Raw genomic sequence first — 23,471 nt, 5'->3', positions numbered from 1 at the left:
CAGATAATTGAAAAATTTAAATTTGGATCACATTGAAAAAAGACTGATTAATAATTGAAAAATTTTGAAAACTGTTTCACAACGTACTACATCATCAAGAGGTCGAGGAAGAAGACTCTCTCTTTCCCAAACTCCGCGTCAGTAGCGCAGAGAGGGAAAAGTGATACCCTTCAAAACGGAAATTTTCCGTTTTTCTGGTCGAAAAATGATCCGCTTTTACCTCTGGCTAACAACCCACTCGAATTCGGTGCGCAGAGAACGAGTTTGCGTTCCCGCGGGGTCGCTACCCTCCAATGAGAGTAATCCTTACGTTAGCCAATCGTGGCACGCGTTTTGCCGTGTTTTACCTTTGTTCTTTGATGTTGATGAGGAACTATCGAGTTTTATTAAATATGGCCACTTTACCATTCGAGATTTATGTTTGAGGTTACAAAACTGTCAGTGACGGGCTATGTCACCATGCACAACTAAGCTTCATAATGAATTGAAATTTGATTATTCTCAAATATGAGAATGATAACATTAACTAAGCAATTAAATTGTCGGTCTGGATTCCTATTCATTTAGATTTATTATTAATAGAAAAATATTATTTATTGTATTATATTATTCCCGAATTTATTATTAATTGTAAAAGTTGATTTAGGTTACAGGCTAGGCCTATACCCGTTTACAGATACCCCCCAAATTTTGTGGTAAAATTGAAAATTTTCATTACAAAATTTTACTCATTAAAACTTTTACAGTGAATGATTTAAAATAACAAAGATATACATATTAAACAATCCTAACTACAAAACAAATAAATTGAAGAACAAAGAATAAACAACTGTCAATTAAATCTAATTTTACAAATTTTTCTTCATGCTTCTTGACGAACAAATTTTTTACTTAAAGTTAAAATTTTGTGAAGTTTTAAGTTTTGCTATTGTCTACAGGCTAAGTTATCACAGTTTACTCTCTTAGTTCATAGACTTACAGTCATGGTGAGTTATCACAGCTTCTATACTTATTGGCCCAGCGCTTTATCTGTCTGACTTCATTTAACATCACCTTTGGAAGTTGAATTTGATTAAAAGTTCTTGCCTTTCCATATTTACTTCATTTAACATCACCTTTGGAAGTTGAATTTGATTAAAAGTTCTTGCCTTTCCACATTTCTATTTCCTTCTGGGAGAACAGTTTTTATTTCATCACTTGTTACCAAAGTGAATTGTATTATTGCAGTGAATTGATCCAAACGTTTTTGACTTTTCTCACATCCAATGCTTTTAAAATGTTCCATTTTAAACACTATTCTCATCTTCACTGACAAAAACTTCTTCAAACTTATGTGTCCTTAGACTTATTTTCAGACATAAAGAAAAGCACACCATGACTTCAAAGTGTCCATACTTGTGGAGATTCATAAAAAACACACCATGACTTTAAAAGTGTCCAAGTCCAGTTGCTTTGGTGATTTAATTTGTTGTGATTTGCCTGTGATATTCGCGCACTCACTTTCACATCTTACACTAAACATTTCCTAATATTTAAAATTAAAGTTTTTCACAAATAGTACTTACATTATTTATTAAACATTCTTACAACTAAGTCAAAAACAATCAAACATAACATAAATATGAACCATTATTTTTTCAAATAAATTATTACTACTATATTGTTACTAAAAAAAGAATTCATTCTCAGCATTTTTCATCTTACAAATTCATTCATAATTAACTAACAATCTCTCCACATAGTTTATAAAATTTGTTTCTCCTTTTTTTTTTTTTTAGAAATTATACACAATAAATGGTAAAAATTTATTTAATTATTTATCCTTTGTAATAATCTTGCATAATTTAAATATTTTTGTTTTCTTTATTTTAATCGAGGTTATAATAATTATAACCTGTCTATTTTGTAGTTTATTTTTATTTACCCTCCTTGTTACCTATTTGTTGTACTATTTTTTAATTACCAATTTTTTAACTAATGAAATTCCTTTGCCACCCCCAAGTCATAATAATACAATTTTGTCCCTTTGTTTTGAGTTTTATTTTTTTTTATATTAGCTGAATTCTTTTCTTCTTACTCATTTATTTGTATTCATTTAATACAATATTCTCCTAACTTCCTCATACCATAAAATACCCATTTCGCACAGTAAAATCCCTTTTAAGAGTCATTGCACTTCATTATTATAAGTTGATTAAATGATTATTAAACCAAAATATTTACTAGCCTAATATATTTCCTTTTTATTCATCCCCCCTCTGAATTAATTAACTTAGTAGGCTACTGACTTTTGAATTTATTTTATTGGCTCAATTCTATTTCATACATTATCCTGTAACTCCTACTTTCCATTCCACTTTTAAATTGTTCCCAACCTCTCAATTTCCACTCCTATTCTCTACTATTATTTATCCACTCCATTCACAATATATCCTTCACCTTTAGCCTTTGTTCAGTGTATTTTACACTACCCCTCTATCTATCATTATCATATTAACTATTAAACAGGCCTACTTGACCTACCTCTAACATTTTACTTTAAGAATAATTACTTTTATACCAGTATACCCCCCCAGTTTGCTTTATTATTATTATCATCTCAGTATCCCCCATGTTACTTCATTATTATTATTATTTTATCCGTACAACAAAATAAACTAACTCATCAGAAAAACAATACATTATTTCAATAATGAATATTTTAATTAGTCTTTTTGTGCTTTTACTTTTCTCCACTTCTTTCTTTTTTTTAGAATTTACTGTAGTTTCAATTTAAATAAACTGTGTTTCCTTACTTGAATGTAATTCTCCTATTCAATCCAACCATATTTAATAGTTTGTTATGAATCTTACACTTTTAACTATTTACAAACCCAGAAACAATAAACTGTGTGTGATTATGTACCTTGTACTGTAAGTTGACTTCAATCGTCTTAGATGAGTATGTTTTTTGTGTTAACCACCCAGAAACAATAAACTGTGTGTGATCGTGTACCTTGTACTGTTATCTTGAAATCATATTTCAAGTATGTTTTTTGTGTTAACCACCCAGAAACCTAACTGTGTGTGATATGTGGTTTTTGACATTTATTTGTCCCATGGCCGTCAAATCGTACAAAATCCAGCCATGCCATTTTATTCTGTTTTGTAAGACTTTTTTATCTTTCGAAGGGAAAAAGCTACAAAGGAATAATAAAAATCACGAAACCCATATTGTTTTAACCCTCCATCTTTGAACTAAACCAAATTTCGATAAAACTTTTTTAATTGTGTTACATTAAATGTTCCTATCACACCACCATCTTCGTTGACCACAACATATGCATTTTCCAATTTTATTTCTGACACCCTATACGGGCCCTCATAAAGCAGAAAGAAACTTCTTAATTTTCTTGTCAAGTTTGTCAGACAGATAATGTGTTTTTACTAGAACTTCATCTCCTATACTAAATCTAATTGGTTTGACCTTATTATCAAATTTTCTTTTCCTTTTTTCCCCTTTTGAAACTAGTCTATCTTTGACTAATCTTATTTTACCTGGATAATCAGCTAACATTCTTTTCTCTTTGGGAAATTGAACCATATCCTGTAAAAAATTCCTATCTTTCCTACCAAACATTAGTTCAAATGGGATTTCTTCCGTGGTCTCATGCACGGATTGATTTAAACACTTTTCAATGAAATTTAGTACTAATGGCCATTTGGTATGTTTCTCATGGCAGTATATCCTGCATATTTTAGTAATTTCCTTATTAGCCCTTTCAACTGGATTTGAGGCTGGATGCCAAACAGAACTATGAATAGTTTTAATGTTTAAGTCTCTAAGGGTATTATACCATAAATTACTAGTGAACTGCGAGCCATGATCGGACAAAACACTACCTATCTCACCTACCTCAGGTATGTATTCATTGATCAATTTATTTAGTAATACTCGGCTAGTAGCTCTTTTGAACCGGATACAACTTCACAAATTTAGAAAACAAAATCCAACACAACAAATATGTATTTTACACCTCCTCTTCCTACAGGCAATTCTCCTATCAAGTCAACTGAGATTATATCTTTCAATTTTTTAGGAATTATTGGTTGTAAAAATCCTATTGATTTAACAGTGGTGTGTTTGGCACATTGACACAATTGAACAACATTTTAACTGATTCTTTACTGAAAGTTCCATCTTAGGAAAAAAACACAATATTCCCTTAGTATTAAATAAATTTTATGTCCCCCCAAATGACCATATTTCAAATGTGTAAATTGAATTAATTCTGATTGAATTGCTTTTGGTATACAGACTTTAAAAACATATCACAATCATTTAAATCTTTCTTAAAAAGTATTCCATTATGAATAACAAATTGATCTTTTATTTGTTGATCATTACCATCCAATTTAGTAAAAATAGGCCCAAATTTATCATCACTCCTTTGTTTTTCTTCTATATTTCTGAAACATTGGTTTAATCTTCCTATCGCTAACTTCAATTTCAATTTTATTTTGTAAAAACCATTACCGAATTCCTTTCAACTGGATTTTTTATAATTTTCGTCCGTTACTCTTGAAAGAATGTCAGCGGGAATATTTTGCCTTCCGCTGATGTAACTCAATAGTGAGATTGTATTCTTGTAATGCCAAACTCCACCTCAAAATTCTACCATGAGATAGCCTACAGGTTGTAAGGAAAGATAATGCCTTGTGGTCCTGAACGAACAATTACTTGAAAATGTCCAATAATATAAGATCGGAATTTTTTACAAGCAAAGACCACAGCCAATAATTCTTTTTCTGTTATGCTATAATTTTTTTCTGTTGCTAAAAGAGTCCTACTTGCAAAACTTATCACTTCAATGTTCCCCCTGATCATTTAACTTGATAAAGAATGGCTGACACACTGATTGTCTGATGCATCTGTACTTAAATAGAATGCCCGACTCCAATTTGGATGATGTAACATAACTGAGTCTAAAAATGTGTTTCTTTTATTTTCTCAAACAGATTTTGTTTTGTCTTAATCCCAAAACCATTTACTTTTAGAACTCAAAATGTCACCAAACTGACCCGTCAAATCTGAATGGTTTCTTCTGAAATTTTCTGTAATAATTACATAAACCTAAAAACGATTGCAGTTCTTTTTAAGTTCTTTGGGGTTGGAAAATTCTTTATCTTTTCAACTTTATCCTCATCCATCTTTATCCCATCTTTACTAAGAACAAAACCTAAAAACTTTACTTCCTGTTTCAAAAAAATCTGATTTTTTTAAGTTTAAACAGTCACTCCACACTCATGCAGGTCTTTTCAGTAACTCTATCGATATGATCTAAATGGTTCCAAAAAAGTTCTGGACGTAATTAGAATGTCATCAACATAACAAGTTACGAAATTGCTAAACTCATGGCCCAAAATTTTATTCATCGCTTTAGTAAAATGAGCCGTGCTTACATTCAAACCAAATGGTAATCGCTTAAATTGCAAATTCTTTCAGTTTGAATGTGAAAAGCTACAAAATTTTCTAGATTCTTTATCGAGTTTTGATCTGGAAAAACCCTTGCGTTAAATCTAATGTTGTAAAATATTTTAACTCCCATAAATTTTTGAAATATATCATCAGTTGTTTCTGTACTTTGTCTATCCGGAACAAGATACGAATTTAATTTCCTACTGTCTAAAGCACAATCTTATACTCAAATCTTTCTTTACTAACACAGACTAAGGGATTAGAAAAAGGACTATTTGACCTCTTCTATAATATCTTGTTGTTTCAGTCTTTCTAATTCTTCCTCTACAGATTTTCTTTTACTGAACGGAACCGGATAAGACTTGCCATATATATGGGACTTCACTTTTAAACATTCAGCTTTGCTGTGTATCCTTTGACACACCCTGATTGATTCCGAAAAAACTTCTTTATTTTCAAAGAGTACTACTCTTAATAATTCTAGTTCCTCATCCTTAATACTCCACATTATCTGCCTCTAATTCACTTATTCTGTCTACTAACCTCTGTTCAATTGCTTCTGATTCAGATTCATGTTTTGATCTTAGTAATATTTTTTGTTCTAGGCCTACTTGATTTGATCTGTGTTCAAAAAAATGGCTTTAAATTTGCTAAAGTATTGTCTATTTCATTTTCATCTTTATACAAGTTAATTCTGTTAATATGTATTATTCTTAACCCCCCCACAAATTCTTCACCATTTCTATACACTAATTTAGTCTCTAGATATTTTCCCGTCATGTCTATAGCATAAAGTATTGGTATCAAAGTTTAGTACAGCCTTATGATTGCTGAAAAAGTCACAACCAAGTATCAACTCAATTTTTAGTCCTTGAACAATTAAAAATGTTATTGGGACAACCTGTTCTCCAATATTTACCTCTAGTCTTATTTGAACATTTATTCTTTTGGACCTGACTCCTGTAACACCTACAATTGACAGATTACTAACAGGTAGCTCTGGAATGTTGTACCCCACTTGATTTTTTATTTTCTTATAGAATTCATCTGACATTATAACATGCTTTGACTACCTGAATCTTACTAAACAACTTGTATTTTTACCCCTCCAATACCAATATCAAATTTCTGGTAAAGGACTGAAACCCTATCACGCATTACTCCATCATTGTAGTTGCTTTCATCTAAAAAATCATCCGCTATAATTTTGATCCATAATGATTTGATTCTGGTTACTCTTGCACAACCCCTTTCAATTTTTCATTAGTTTGATTGAAAAACTCATCAATGCTTTCTTTTAAAAGTTTCAACCCATCAATATTCAGATGAACCAAATCAGCAAATGTCTTTTTTTTCCCCCAAAGTTGATGTTTTGTTCAAAATATTTTAAATTACACCCTAACTCATTGTGATCAACAAAAGTGTGGTGTGACATGATTAATCTTGATTGTATCCCATTGTCTAATGCCCGTATGAAACCTGTTAAAATCTTTAACCTTTCCTCTGATACCAATGTCTTTGGCAACTTTCGGAATTGGAGGTAGAGTCAAAATGATTAATTTCTTATTACTATTTATTAGGTATTCAAACTAAATCTTTCATGTCAGTTTTCATTTGCTCAAGTGAATTATTTTTTAGAATGTCATTTGTAACCAATAAAAATCATTAGGTTTTCAGATAAACTTGATGAATGTATTTTTACTGCTCATATAATTGTTTAATCGTTTGACCCCCCACACAAAGTCCTATTAATGTTCTACCACCAGGGGTTTTAACTGTATCCATTTGCAAAATTTTGTTTGATAGTCTACAAAACTGACTATCGCCTATCAATTCAAAGTTGTTTATTTTTTGGTCTTTCGTCAAAATTTAAGTTCCGAGTTATTTTCCCCTGGAATTGTTGGTTGTCAATCTTGGAGACCATTTTCAATTTCCCTAGGCCCATCAAAGTTTTCTGAATTGTTCTATAGTTGTGTCCCCCCGGTAATTTGGTCCACCCCTGTAATTTCCCCTACCTCGAAATGTTCTGAAACCCTCGAGTCTGTTGTATCCCCTATTATTTTCCCGATTCCTTTCAAAATGATTCCCATTAGTGTGATTGGCCCTACATTGTTTGGTGATGAGAAAATTGTGTGGTAATTTACTGCCCTGCTTTCTCATGATTTGGCCTATACTGCTGTCCTTGGGTACTGTCATGAAAGTTTTGTGGTTGGCCTTCCTGTGTATGTTTTTTTGTCTATTTCCATTTTCATGATTAGTGTTGTATGTATCCCTGAAACTTTCTTTTTTTGAAAGGCTTTACATAACTGAGCTGATTTAATACTACTTCTAGTTCTTCCCTACCAGCAAGGGATTGTAGAATTGCCAGACTGGCACTTATGTGTGGCGGCAAATGTCGACAAATAAAGCCAAACAAACGCAAGGTTATCCATCTGGTTGTCCAATTTCTTTGCTATGTCAAAATACCCAAGCACATAGTTTGTCAAATCGGTTTTTACCTTCACAAAAATTCCCATTACCCATCAATTTGTTTTCAAAATACTTTTTGTTTAGTAATGCCCCAGAATCTCTTTTTTGAAATCATTTTTAAATTGTTCAAAACTCTCCCATTTGTCAATGTTTCTCCGAGCCCACTCAGATGCTTCCCCCTTCAAGTATTTTACAATATACAAAAGTTTTGTTTCCCAGTGTTCTTGATTACTATTAGTAAATTTTTCAGCCAATTTCAAAAAATTCATAGGGTGAGTCCTATCATTACCCTCATCAAACTCGGTCAAAATAGAGTTCCGCCATAATATTACAAGCCGGTTGTTGATTAAGACCGCTACCCTCCATTTTTACGCTTTTCACAGTGGTCTGAACTTTGTTCGACTCAAACTAGTAGGTCTGATTCCTCTTTTTAAATTTGATTTAGATTCTTCCCCGTTTAGGCCTACCTTAGTATTTTCCACTCATCCCTACATTAATCTTTTATGCTCAGTTATCTCCGTTGCATGTGTATCGATTTTATTTACTATCTCATCAACCCGAGAACTATAATCTGTGAAACCTCTTGATTCGAATTTTTGATTGACTTTAGCAATTTTAGTTTCAACTTCTTCCCCCACAACTTTAATCTCTCCCTTCAATTCACTTTGAACGTTCTCAATTTTTGTGTTTAATTTTTGTTCAATTTGTGTCATGCCCGTTTGAACGTCAATCCATTTTGCTATAAATATCGGTTTTTAGGTCATCCATCTTGTTATAAAATATCGGTTTTTACCTCATCCATCTTGTTATTTAATCCATCAAATTTGTCATTGAGTTGTGTCATCAAAAACAACAATTGCTGATATGCATCAGTTCTATCTAGGCCTACCACCCGTTTCAACATTATTCGCATTAGCCAAAGAGCTGTCTGATCTAGGCCTATTAGCTAGTTCCGCGAGTGTCATCTCACTTACTACTGTCCGAATTGTCAATATTCTCTAAGTTCTGATCCATCATTTTTAAATTTTTGATTTAGTCTATTTCAAATTAGAAAACCCCTACACAATTATTAAGCTAAACCACTTTTAGCTGCCCCACGTTGCTGGGTGCCATTTGTAACGGATACGTTACAAATAATAAATAGTAAAAATGATAGGTTTTGTGAAAAAATATATTAGCTTTAGACTCTTTGTCTTTACAGGGTCGTTTTACAATGGGTGCGGCGTAGGGCAGCTATGTGTGGTAAAATGAAAATAAAATTTTTGATAGAAACAAATTTTAGATTTATTTGAATAAAAACTAATACTAATGAAAACATGATTTTGATGAAATGAAATTATGGCTATGCTTAAAATAACATCCTACAACACAAAATCCAATTAGCTTGAAATAATTAATTAGAAAATACCCCTACTCCCTAGCAGTTTAAAATTTAGAGTCTGATTAGTTAAAAATGTTGATCAAAAAGGTTTAAATACTCTTAAACATATTCACCAAATCCCATGATGGCGACACGGCGGTCCTCACAGATAATTGAAAAATTTTACAATTTGGATCACATTGAAAAAAGACTGATTAATAATTGAAAAATTTTGAAAACTGTTTCACAAAAACGTACTACATCATCAAGAGGTCGAGGAGGAAGAAGACTCTCTCTTTCCCAAACTCCGCGTCAGTAGCGCAGAGAGGGAAAAGTGATACCCTTCAAAACGGAAATTTTCCGTTTTTCTGGTCGAAAAATGATCCGCTTTTACCTCTGGCTAACAACACCACTCGAATTCGGTGCGCAGAGAACGAGTTTGCGTACCCGCGGGGTCGCTACCCTCCAATGAGAGTAATCCTTACGTTAGCCAATCGTGGCACGCGTTTTGCCGTGTTTACCTTTGTTCTTTGATGTTGATGAGGAACTATCGAGTTTTATTAAATATGGCCACTTTACCATTCGAGATTTATGTTTGAGGTTACAAAACTGTCAGTGACGGGCTATGTCACCATGCACAACTAAGCTTCATAATGAATTGAAATTTGATTATTCTCAAATATGAGAATGATAACATTAACTAAGCAATTAAATTGTCGGTCTGGATTTCCTATTCATTTAGATTTATTATTAATAGAAAAATATTATTTATTGTATTATATTATTCCCGAATTTATTATTAATTGTAAAAGTTGATTTAGGTTACAGGCTAGGCCTATACCCGTTACAGGGTGTTCTATTGTATCTGTTTGCATTGGTTTTTAAAAAATGTCTAAATTCACAGGAAACGTTTAATTTGTGGACTTTACCTATGTTTTAGTGACCATAACAATACGATTGTAGAATTTCAAAATTTGTCTTCAATTTTTAAGCTGACTACCAAACTTTAAAACATTTTTATGAAACCCCCAATATTTTCTCAGGATTTTGGATCTAAAACAATATTTGAAAAACATTCGTAGCAATTTTTTTAGCCTTATCAGGTTTGGGCATGTTTTAAGAATTGCTATGTGAGTAATTTCAAACGTAATAAGAAGCGAATTATGTTATTCTTAAGTGGAGTATTGTTATTTAGCAATAATAAACTAGTAGTGTATAAAAACCCATGTTTTGTATAAAACCAACAAGAGTATAACAATTTAATACTAAGAAAATAATTACCTCCATAGTCGACAAATTAGTCAGGATGTGTGAGAATGCCCTTAGATTTTTTACACCATTGCAGATAAAGCATTAGAAGTTTACATATCGATACTTACAAAAATTATTAGTACAGCTTCTAGAATCGAGAGCTGATTAATCCTGTTTTACACCTCGGAACCTTTTCACCATGAATGAAGAAGATCGATGCAAACGACGACGTCAAAATTGTTTACATAGTGTATTGAAATGGCAACGGTTGCTACAGTGATGTGGTGTGACCAGCGATGTATTCACGATTAAAAATTTGTTTAATTTACTTTTATGACTGGTTGAGGTCAGCTTGAGCACACCCTTTTTAGTTAAGGACTCATTCACTAAACTTCCCCGTTCAATTCTTACAGTATGTATTGACCTGGAGTCTTCCATAACTGAGATTGTAAATTTCTTAAAGAACTTAAAAAATTATGTGAAGCCTAGGATTCTAAAGGACCATTTATCTTTTAAAAATTCTGTTAAATTGTCTTAATGCTGAGTGTAGCATCCAGATAATGTATTGTCTGCCTAGATAATGGGTTTCTTTTGAAGAATAAGAAAGATTTGCATGCTAAAAGGGGATCAGTCAGTGATTCGATCCCTTTTAGCATGAAATAATAAAACCAACATTAATAATCAACTCAAGCTTAGAATTTTTTTACTGATCCTCATAGCATGAATCGATTTACTTCAGTTCCAGAAGCTATTACTCCTGTACGTACTTTAAATGTTTCACATTTTTATTTTGGTCTGATTACAAAATGACCTAAATTGCCTGCTTTGAATGCCTGTAATTTCACGAGGACCGATCATAACAATTTGTTCTACTGATTTTATATTCGAGGAACTAATCTTGACAAGCTATGAATTTAACATAAGGTCAAAAATATTTTTAAAACCCCAAATCGATTGCATCACCTTAACATTTTTTACGGCGACAATTTCTGCTTAAATTCAACCATATGGTAATATATTAACTGCATTATATAGTTTTATTTTTAATTTAACATACAACACTACTGTTATGCCTGCATTAAGTTCCTGTTTTGATTTTTCACTTTATAGAACATTGCCAAATGTCCAAAATTACAATGTTTCCTTTTTATTTTACAAGCCTATTATTTTAATACTTGAGTATTTCAGTGCTCGGTTTTATGAAATTCATTGCATATATAAATTTTTAATTCCTTGCTTAATTTTATACTAAAATGTTACTTTTATTTGTATGAATATATTAATATTTAGAAACTAACTAGGAACTAGGATGATTTGGTTTATGATCAGAGAACTTTATTTTTGCTGCTGTGGTTGGCCAACCCTTAGTTAAGGATGGTTTGTAATTGTAATTGTTTTGTATAGTATCTCAATTTCTATTATTTTCAGGCACAAGAGGTTGTATAGAAACCCATCTATTATTTTCCTCTCAAATGGAAAAAGATCAACATGACAGCAATGAAAGTGGGCAGTGATGGTGATGAAGATGGAAATAAACTGACTAGACCATCGAATTCTATGTCTATTATGGAAAAAGGGTCTAGTAATACTTCACCTTTACACATACTGTCCCTGGGACTCCTAAACAATTGAAGAATACGATGGCTACCATGTCAATGACATTTGCCGTTATGTTGGTCATCCCCTTAGGTTGCCATAAAAAAAGAAGAAGAAATTGCTTACAAATCCCTGGGTCCCACCATCAAATTACGATTCTACTGGCATCATAGTTCTGATGCCAGCCATTTGAAAAGAAAATTTAATTTGCCACTGTTAGATCAATATACTCCTTGGTTGGTGTGTGTACGCAAGTCATTTAAAAGGTGCTCTATGTATGCACTGTGTTCTTTTTCCTACTAGTATTGCTACAGTTAAGGAGTTTTGTAAGGTCATACACAAAATTTAAAGATATAGATGAAGATTATAGGAAACATGTCAGCAGTCACTACTCAAAACTTCAACAACTGCTGCAAAAACATTCCTTAAAAATGTTCAAGTTGATGTTGCAAAGAGGTCACCAGAAGATCATTGAATAAAATAAACTAATATTGTCATCAATTAGTTTTGGTATTATGTTTTTTAGAACTTCGATTTGCCACTGAGAGAAAAGGAATGAGGGTTTATTTTTACTTTTTAAATTTGAGAATTAACTCTATGGTGAGGAGCTAAAGATTGACCATGGATAGATTCAGTCTACACTTCATCAAAAAGTTAAAATGAGAGTATAATATTATGTGGTGAAGTTGTTCAAAGAAAGCCTGCGGGAGTTTCGGCTCCCAGTCCATCAAAACTCTGTGAGACCAAATGATCTGAGAAATACAAGAGCATATACATTTTTCAGAGCTTCCTTGAAAATAGCCAATGAGCTAGAACATCTCTTGGTAGTAGGAAACTATGTTAAGACAGTTTTCTTATCGAATTACACTGTCCAGTTATTTAAACCAATTTTCATCATAGCTTTAGTCAATATTGCAAAGTGCTATGAAGTTTTAGAAACCCAATGTGAACGTTCTACAAAGAAAAACACTTTATTATGATGAGGGAACATATAGGTAAAATCCTTGATGTTATCAAGAAGGATTGACAAAAAATTGAACATGTTTCTGATGAATTACCTAAATATTCACATGGTACCGCAGAGAAAGTCAGCATTGAGTTAACAGTTCGACGAAATGTTCAAAAGTAAATAAACAGAAGTAATCCACCATCTGAGACTGCAATTAAATACTGAAGGCAGTCATTGATCATCCTTTACCTTGACTCCTTAACTTTATCGTTGAATGTTAGATTCTCACATGAAAATGTACCTGCTTTTGCCTAGCACGAGACAAATTAATGGACATTAAAGTGGCTACACTTTTGGAGGAGGCTAATGTTTCCTCTCTGCAACAAGGCATGAACTCCTCATTGTAAGGGCTCTCCCATCCACTATGGCTACTGTTGAACAATCTTTCAGTAACCTTCAAAGGATTAAAGACCTGGCTGAGAAATACAATATGAGAGGATAGATTGACTGGGTTGTGTTTGATGAACACCCAGCGGAAAATTCTTTATGGAAAATCAGGCGTGGAGTAAAACGAAATTTTTGAAAAAGTTTTCTAAAAATCCAAGAAACATTATACTTATAAGACATGCAGCTAAAATGAAAATAGTTTTTCAAGCAAATACCTCGTAGTTTATACAGCACTGTTATAATTATAAAAATTTTCTTAAAATTTTGGTTTCATTCACCTTTAACATGCTAAAATATTACAAACAAATAAACTACCATGGCTTATTCTCCCACCATCCCCCCCCCCACAAGTTTTCATTCTGGATACACCCTTGAATCTTCATTTAATGTTTAATATATTTCAAGGTTTCATACTGCTACATTACAAGGAACAGTATCTTAAAATGCTTCCTACATAATTATTCAGAATTCAAAAGCCATACAGCTGGTGCGGAGAGTGCCGTTATAGATTTTGAATTTTTTCGCGCGTAATCCTTCAGTAGCCGCGAACGCGATAGCCAGCTGCGCCGACCTCTAGCTCTTAGCCGGTGGCGTAACTAACGCCAATGCAACCAATGCGGTGCATTGGGGCGCAGGCCTTCAGGGGCGCAGGCCCTAGAAGGGCGCAAAGTGTTTTTTTTTTATTGAAGCTAAATTTGTGGGTAACAAAACATTTGACCACCGAGTTGTATTCGTTATTCTAACAGTACAATAGTATGAACTATTAATACACTATTTAAAAATATTCTCATGATGAGTATATTTGAAATGAAATATGATAACTAGTCCACTCAAGTCTAGGTTATCTGCGATGTTACTATGCCGGACTAATACTTTCAGTTTGAATGTTGGGACACTACTGAGCCGCGCGCTGTCCCCACAACTCGGTTTTTACTCCGTAACTGCTGCGCATCTCAAGGTCATGCGGCATGTAGTAGGCCGCACGAGCTCTCCCGTTTGTGTTCAATGGGGTGATCGTGGACAGGCGGAGAGAAAAAAGTGGGGATGGAGGGGCCCTCCTGCCAACTAGAGATAGCCCGCGTATTAGAATAGTGGAATAAGCAGTCCGCGCGTTTCTCGCTCTGTACTCCTCTGAATTTAATAGAGCCTGGTGGTGTAATATGTATATGTATAAATGTAATATATATATTAACATTTTCAAAGCTGGATGCTGCAGGATGCAGCGCAATTAAATTTATTTCATTGAACCGTGATTTTACAACGTAATTAATTGGCAGGCAATTACTCTTGTCTACATTACAAATAAACCAATACAACGGACTATCGAAATACCAAAAAAGACGTAAGGAAGTCTAATGTAACAAAATAACTTCGTTTACATTCAGTGGCGTAGCTATAAAAACATTCGAGGGTGGATTAAACATCCAGGAGGATTAAAAAGAGCCCTACTTAGCATAGTAGTTAAAGGAATTTATCTTCAGGGTCTCCAAACACAAAATCAACAATTATGTTGAGTTTTTTAATTGCATCTTTCGTATTAAAATGTAAACCAATAAAATTGTTTCGTAACATTATATTTGGTTCATTGCATTTTCCAACTGCCTTAATCAAATAAATATAATTTGTAGGTTACATTACTATTAGTTAGAAATTATTCGATAATTTCCATGTACTATAGATCAGATCAGCATTATAATCGCGTACGCCAGACGACACAAAATGACACTTATCAGGCTTGGTCGAAGTTGCATGCACAATTTCAAGTCTATAGCTTATTTCTCATTCTCTATATATCCAAACAAACAGACAGAGAAATATATTTGCTATTGCTATAAGTTAAAACTTGATCGTAATAATTTGAGGTTATTAAAATATGAATACTTAACAAAGTGTTTCAAATACTAAAGTTCTCAAAAGAAAATACGATAAGATATCAAAGGGACATGCCACAGAAAGGAGATATGAGTCAACCAATACTGCAACCCTGCACCTGGCGTAGAAACGCTGGCTTGACTTATCACTAGTTTATCATATATATATATATATATATATATATATATATATATTATATATATATATATATAAACTAAATAATTTGAAGTGACTTAAATAAATTGTATAAATTTGTATAATTGTATCATAAATCTGTACAGTAATATAATATAATTAGGATAATTTTGTATTTATTAATTATGTCACGTGCTATGTTAGGTATTTAAGTCAGGTAGTTGTCATTGAATTTTGTCATATTTCTATAATTATGTTTTTTGGTTAAGTAATTATTAATTTATTTACTACAAATTAAGGACTTCCACATTATAATATGTTGCTTTTGTCCCTATTAATTTGAATATATTCCAATATCACAAAAAGATAAACTGGATATGGTTTATAATTTATATTTATGGCATTTTATTGTATACTGAATTAGCTTTAGACTTTGAAAATTATATAATGTGTTTTTTATTCAAATTTGTTTTATTAAAGCTTAGTTTAAATGGGTAGATTTATCGTATTTGAATTTATTTGTTAATTTTCATTTGCTTGAGTGTTGTTTTCTTTTGTTTTTCTAAGAAAGTTGGAGCCTCTACACAGGCAGTTCCTTGCCTTTTGAGGTCCTATTTTGTTTTCTTGAATTTTGTTTATTGATGTACCCTAGCTGTATTAAAATAAAAAAAGACATGTTCATATTTCTTTAATAAAAAGTAACATTGTTTTATTTTTATTCTCATGTCAATTGTGTCCTACAACTAAGGAGCAATGTTTGTGTTTGTGCTTAAGGTATAAATGATGTTTATATAATTTTTACTATTGTACATATTTTCAAGAAAATAAATAATTTTTCTATTCTATTCTAGATTATGACATTTTATTCGTTGTGCACCATCTCACATTTTGTAAAGTATCTTTGGAGTTATAAAGAAAGTTCAATATTAATATAATTAGATTCGATATAATTTCTATGTTTGGAGATATGTTCGGATATAAAAACGACTCATTAATTCGGATATATAAAACGACCTCATTAATTCGTAAGATAATAGAAATCAGAACCGTTCCGAACTGAGGTCGCTATCAGCCGCATGTACAGGGTTTGTCAGGAATGTTCGGGATTTATCGGTACTGCTCGGCTCTGCCCCCACTCTTTCTCTCCGCCTGTCACGATCACCCCATTGAAACACAAACGGGAGGAGCTCGTGTAGGCCGCCGCCCCTCCCCTCTCGTGTGCCGGGTGCCTGGGCGAGTCCAAGTCTCGGCGGGGGAGGGTGGCCGCTGCGCACTCACAGACTAGTCACCCTGTCCTGTCAGTCGGTCCTTGTTAGTACGATTGTGCGGTTCAGTAGTGTGAGTTTTATTACAAAACAATTTTGTCTGTGTATTTGTTATACAATTTAAATCAGTGGACCGTTTTTACCGTATAAATTTGTGCGTTTTTAATGGATTTCGTTATGATTGTTTGTGATTGAACGAAATGGACGGAAACAAAAGACCTAGTGGTGCCGAGTTCCGAAAAAGGAAAAACAAGAAGAAGAAAAAGTGAAGAAACTACCAAAGATTGACACGTTTTTTAAAAAACGGGATTTTGCTGATACCTCTCAAAGTCAATCAGGTGACGATGGTGTTGGTGAGAATGAATGTGGGCTTGGGGGTAAAATATCCACGTCAGAAGATATCGTCGAATTGAATGTTCTTGCCGATAACCAAACTTCAGAAGTCCACCAAAATGTGAGTAAGTCTGCTGATTTAAATATTACATATACTGCTCCTTCTACATCAGCAACTGGCGGAAGTATTTCAGTACAAGAAAATACTGATGTCTTTGGTTATAATCTGCAATGATGGTGGAGTAGAGAGTACAGACATAGCTCTTTTCTCAGAAGATATTAACAATGATGAATTGAAATCTCGGATTTTGAACTCCGAACCGTGTAGACCTCAAGGGCCCATTCCCTAAAGACATTAAAACAAATAGATCCTTTTCGAAAGATTATTATTTTTCCGAAACGAAAACTGGTCAAAAAATTGAGCGCTTTTGGCTTTGTTACTCTCCGTCTTTAAATGGCGTGTATATTGTGAACCATGTTGGCTGTTTGCTAAACAGACTTGATTAAAAACTTTAACAATGCATGGTCTACTGGGAAAATTAATGATTGGAGAAATCTTGTCAACAAAAATTAAAGACCACGAATTGAGTAAGTGCCATATTAATGCATGTATCGCATATGGAATAAGAAAAAAATAATAGAGATATCAAAACTCTTTTCTATGACAAAGAAGATAAACTGGTTGAAGTAGATAAAGAGAATTTTGGATGTTATCATAACAATGTCAACCTGTAATCTAGCTCTTAGAGGTCATCGATCTGAGAGCATAAAAAATGTTAAGAGTGAGTCAGGAAAATTTTCTGAATATTATTGATCTCCTTTCTAGATACGACCCTATTTTAAAGAATCACCTGGAAAACGAAGATAGTAGGGTAAAATACTTAAGCCCTTCAATTCAAAACGAGCTTATTCATTTGACATCTTATCAGATTTTGAGTGAAATATTGACTGATGTTCAACAGTCTCCATTTTTTTTCTCTCATTTTAGATACTACACAAGACATTTCGAAAATTGATCAGTTATCAATAATCTTAAGATATGTTTTATACAAACCAGACCTAAATCAGCTTGAGATAATGGAATCCTTTTTTAGGCTTTGTGCAAGTACCTAGACGTCAGCCGAAGGACTAGAGGATCTTGTAGTTAAATTTATAGAAGAAAAGAAAATATCTTTTGATAAGTGCCGAGGTCAAGGATATGATGGCGCTTCTGTCATGAATGGAATTTACACAGGACTGCAGACCAGAATAAAATCAAAGTCTCCTAACGCTGAGTAATGTCCATTGTGCTAGTCACAATTTAAAATTTAGTTTTAAACGACAGTGTGAAATCGATTTCAGAGATTTCATCATTCTATGATACAAATAAACAGTATTTATGTATTTTTCGGCCAAAGCCTACCAAGATGGCAATGTTTAAAAGAGTTGACCGACTCCTGTGTTATCAAGTTAACCTTGAAAAAACTCTGTCCTACTAGGTGGTCGTCAAGGTACGACGCTTTTACTATCAATCAATGTAAATTTTGTCGCTGTGCTGAAGTGTCTATCGAAAATAATTTTGACTTCAAGCAAGAACAATGGAAGTCGCAGAAGCAACTGGTCTTTATAAGGGAAATGTCTTCTTTTGAGTTTGTTTTTGATGTTTAGTGTTTCAAAGTCGAATTTTAGAAAGAATCCAGATCACGTCGAAAACCCTACAGAGGTCCGACGTTAATCTAGACGATGCAAAGGAATCTCCTTCAGAAGTGTTTTAAATACTGTGAGCCAACTGCGAGGAGAATTCGACGATGTCCTAGATCAAGCCAGGAGGTTAGCTGCTAAGTGGAATATTGATTCGTCAATGACCTCCAAACGTAAAAGAAAAAGTAAAGACTTTTTTTGACGAACTTTCTAGTGACTATGAGTTTAGTGATCCTGTGCATTGCTTTAAAGTTAGGGTATTTGTGAGAGCTGTTGATATTTTAATTTCACAGTTAAACGAAAGGTTTAAATCTATGTTATGTATAACTGACACGTTCAGTTTTTTAAACCCAGATAATTTGTTACGGTTTTTTGACGAACAACTCGTACAGTCAGCCTCTGACTTTTGTAAAAAATATGAATCTGATGTGACTCATGCTTTAGTTAACAAAGTCATTTGCTTTAGAAATATAGTCAAAGACGACATCAGAAGTAATAAAATAAGCAAAATCAGCCAGCTGGCTGATTATACTATTGATTGAAAAATAAGTTTATTTCATCAAGTGTGCCAAACGTATGTACTGCATTCATAATGTTTCTTACATTACCCGTGACTGTGGCAAGTAGTGAAAGGTCTTTTTTCCAAACTAAAAATAATTAAGAACTACTTAAGAAATTCTATGTCCAATAGAACCTGACTGTGACCTTATGACTGTGTGACCTTAGTGTAATTAGTATTGAACATGAGAGAGCTCGGTCTTTAGATGTAAAATAGGTTAGCTAGACGGTTTCCTAGAAACAAAGAGCCGTAGGGGCTTTGTCAGGGAGTGGGAGTAGGAATTAAAACCCTCAATTAAAATGTCTATGTTTTCATGTTTAGCATAAAATTAACATTAAGATAATGTTGGAGCTTCTTACATCATTTATATGTCACTGAATAAATGTAAAAAGTAAAAAGAAGTAGTCTTATTTTATCGTCCTAAAAAGTACAATAATTAATTGAAAGTATGTAATGTGATCCTAGTCTTGTAGTTAGCCCTAATTGAAATCTATATATATATAAATGAAACTGTTCGTGTGTAACAGCATCACTCACAAACGGCTGGAACGGATTCGCCTAATTTTTTTTTTAATTTGTTCGTCTTGATCTGTAGAAGGTTATAGGATACTTTTTATCCCTTTCCCGATTCAGGATTCCGCCCCACTGGTTACAGAAATACCCGTAAGAAATGCATTGCAGCAAACATATGTTATTAAGTGAAAGAGTCTTTTCAAATTTTTAATCAGCTGTTCTTTGTTTAAACATATATAATGCGACAAAAAATTGTTGTTATTTTTGACAGTAACTAAGTAAACATAAATATTTTTGACGTATATATAAAAAATCTTGAGTCACGATGTATGTTGCCAATAAACTCCAAAACGACTGAACCAATTTCAATCAAATTTCACATGTATCCGTAATTTAGTCTAACTTAGAAGATAGGATAGTTATTATCTGAATTATTCGCTTATGTCGTGAATATAAACGAATAAAATGAAGAAAAAGTTTTTCAAAGCGCCTGCACATTATAACCTGCAATTACGGAGATAGATACGTATATTAAACAGTGAAACACTATTTGAAGGCGCTAAGTTATGATGTATAATTGTCTAAACTAAATTTTTGGTTGAACTTAAAGGTTGAGTGGTAGACCACTTTGTAATAAAATACATTATGCATGTACAATACATTTTTGACATATTTTCTTGATCGTGACATCAAGGTAAAATCTACATCGGGGTTGGAAATATAATTTACTTCAACCAGAAATGCTCATACGCGGGCAAAACTTACGAAAAGCGTGCGAAGCCGCGGGAAAACAGCTAGTGTTTGTACATAATCTGTTGACAATCAAAACATGTAAATGTAAACAAAAGATTCATCATTGGTGTTAACATTTACCAGGTGTTTTGCCAAATTTAACATTAGTGTTTACGTTTACCAATTACCAGGTGATTGAATGATTGATTTAAATTTTACTAAGTTTGAAACTAATATGACCAAGAAATACAAAACAGTTTAAAAAGTCATAAACATCATAAGTTTTAATAATCCATTGATTATAAAACATTAAAAAATTAGAAATACCGTCATTTTTGACAGGATGATAACCTAAATAACCTAGTATATCATATATCTTTCTCTAATTGGATAGAGATTGTACAATGCCGTATGTAGCGAAGCAGTATCCAGGAAGACTTGCATTGGGGCGCAATCAAACTAGTTTACGCCACTGCTCTTAGCTTGAACAATAGGAGCCTCCTACCATCCGGAATTCTTCTGGACAGGTTCTGGTAGGATGATTCCTGCTAGGTTAGCAGGCTGAGACCGGAGGTTGTGCGGGTGGTCGTTGTGCAGCGATCGGGTAGAGTGGACGGTAGAAGTGAGTGTACGTGGCCTGGGACTTGGTATAATTGTTAGGGAACCTTTCGGAACCATATCCAAATTATTAGTTATCTTTAGTCATCAAAGCTGGTTAGGTTATTGGATTGGAGGAATCTAGTGGCGGATCCACGGTTATTATTCCTCTGGAAGGTGCCCACTCTTCCGGGTCCGCGACGACACGAGGTGGCAAATATGGTAGCGCGAGCCGTCCGCCTCGGATTCTCAACACCATTCCTAACCAGCATTAATTTTAATTTCACGCATTACGTCCATTTTTTTAGTTTTCGAATAACAGTGGTAATTTTCCAAACAATGGCGTAAATCACCACAGGGCAGCGACCGACGCCACGAGGGAAGCAGCGACCTTCACCAACCGATCAGATAACTAAATTAGTTTTAGTAAATTTAATTTAAGCTCAATTTATAAACTTCTCTTACATACGTTGAATTAAACATTTATTTTTTTTGTTCTTATTTTAAAATTTTTTCATCAATATTAGCTCAATCTTAATAATTTAATATTTCTTGCCCTTTTTATAAAGTATTTCTTAAATAACTTAGTATTTTTTAATAACTACAAACAGTAAAGTCTCCTTTAAGCTTTAACTAAGCAGAGTTACGATTTGTTTAACCAAGTTCTATAATTTTCTTTGATACTAGTAACCTGAAGTACACTTTGTATTAGGACTGTAACACTATTTTTTTCACTTATTACAGGTGTTATGCAGTATTTTTCTTTGTTAACTTTTATTTACATAACTGCCCATTTATTTATTACAGCCACAATTCCTTTTTTCAAGTTTTTCATAAGGATTAAGTCATTTAAAAATTATTATCACGGAGTTCGTAATTTCCGTCTGTCTGTCTGTTTCAAACAAGAATTTCTCGTTTCGTTTTAAGACAGTTTTAAAAATTAAATTTGTCATTTTTCCTCGTAATTATACTTATAGTTCTAAGCTCGCAATTGTTATAATTATTTTACTCAATTTTTTATCCGATTTAGATTTTCTTCTTATTAGAACTAAAGCAATATTTCTCGACACGAGTTTAGTTAGCTTGCTGTGTAAGCACGTAATTGTGTAAGCAGAGTTCCTCAGATCCGGTTTTTGTATCACTCTGTAGATAACGAAGTCTAATTATGTTACTCTACATTGTAGATTTGAAGAGGTTAAAATAGATTTTACTACTACAGTTAAGCACGAATATTTTATAATTTCCGGTCAATGTTTAAGGTACTACATAAGTTATCTTTGTAAGTCAACGGTGATTTGTTTCGTTTTCACTTAAATAAATTGTAAACCGAATGATTTCTTTAAATTATTTTACGTCTTAGCCTTATATACGTTTAGATATTGGTTACATTAGTTAGTGTTAAACACATAATAATGACTGGTGCCTTTTGTTTTAATGTAAATTGCAGCTTGTGACGATCATTTGTAAACTAACCTTGAGTTAGGAATACAGGTAAGGTAGTTGGTGACTTTGTTATTTTTGTTATAGCCAATATTTTACTTTCGGTAGAATCTTAACCTTTGTGTTCTAAATATCACTTCGCTTGGAAATATGTTTAATGTTGGATACGAGCATTTGTTTCAGGTACTTAAACAGTTGTTACAATATTACAAGTATAACAATTGCAAATTGAATATAATAATCTTTTTATATATTCAAAAGAGATAGACCAAGCTAATTTACAGAGTAAATATTATAAAAATTAAACTACTTAAACTTTTTTAACATCAATATAAAACTAATTTATAATTTATTAAAGTAACCACCTGATTTTTTCATCCCAGTAGGTGTTGGTCAAAAGCTAGGTCAGCCCAATTTGTTTGAAATAATTGTTTTATTACTGTTATTGTTTTCAGACTCCTCCAGTCTAATAATTACAAAAAGTAAACATTATATTGGTACCAGTTTGCTTTGTTTTAGCTTATTGTGTTCTTATTTTCGCTCTCTTTAAATATGTATAAACCAGACAATATTCCCAAAACTGTAGCGTGGAATTAAAGAGTTAAAAGCAACTCAGGCCCGTGATCAGTGCTCTCTATTGGGCACCACACCAGCAGGTACACTTGAGGGAACGAGAGTTCAGCTTCGTGCTTATGTTAAAGAAAAAATATAAATTAGGTGAAATCGACTCAGACGAAAATGTTAATGAATCCAAATTAGAAACTACAGCAGCCTCGAATGATGTTACACCAACAGTCACACAACATTCTGAGGTT

The sequence above is a fragment of the Homalodisca vitripennis genome, unplaced genomic scaffold (genome assembly GCF_021130785.1).
Source record: "Homalodisca vitripennis isolate AUS2020 unplaced genomic scaffold, UT_GWSS_2.1 ScUCBcl_5625;HRSCAF=12434, whole genome shotgun sequence".
Taxonomy (NCBI): domain Eukaryota; kingdom Metazoa; phylum Arthropoda; class Insecta; order Hemiptera; family Cicadellidae; genus Homalodisca; species Homalodisca vitripennis.
Note: the sequence above shows the minus strand (reverse complement) of the source record.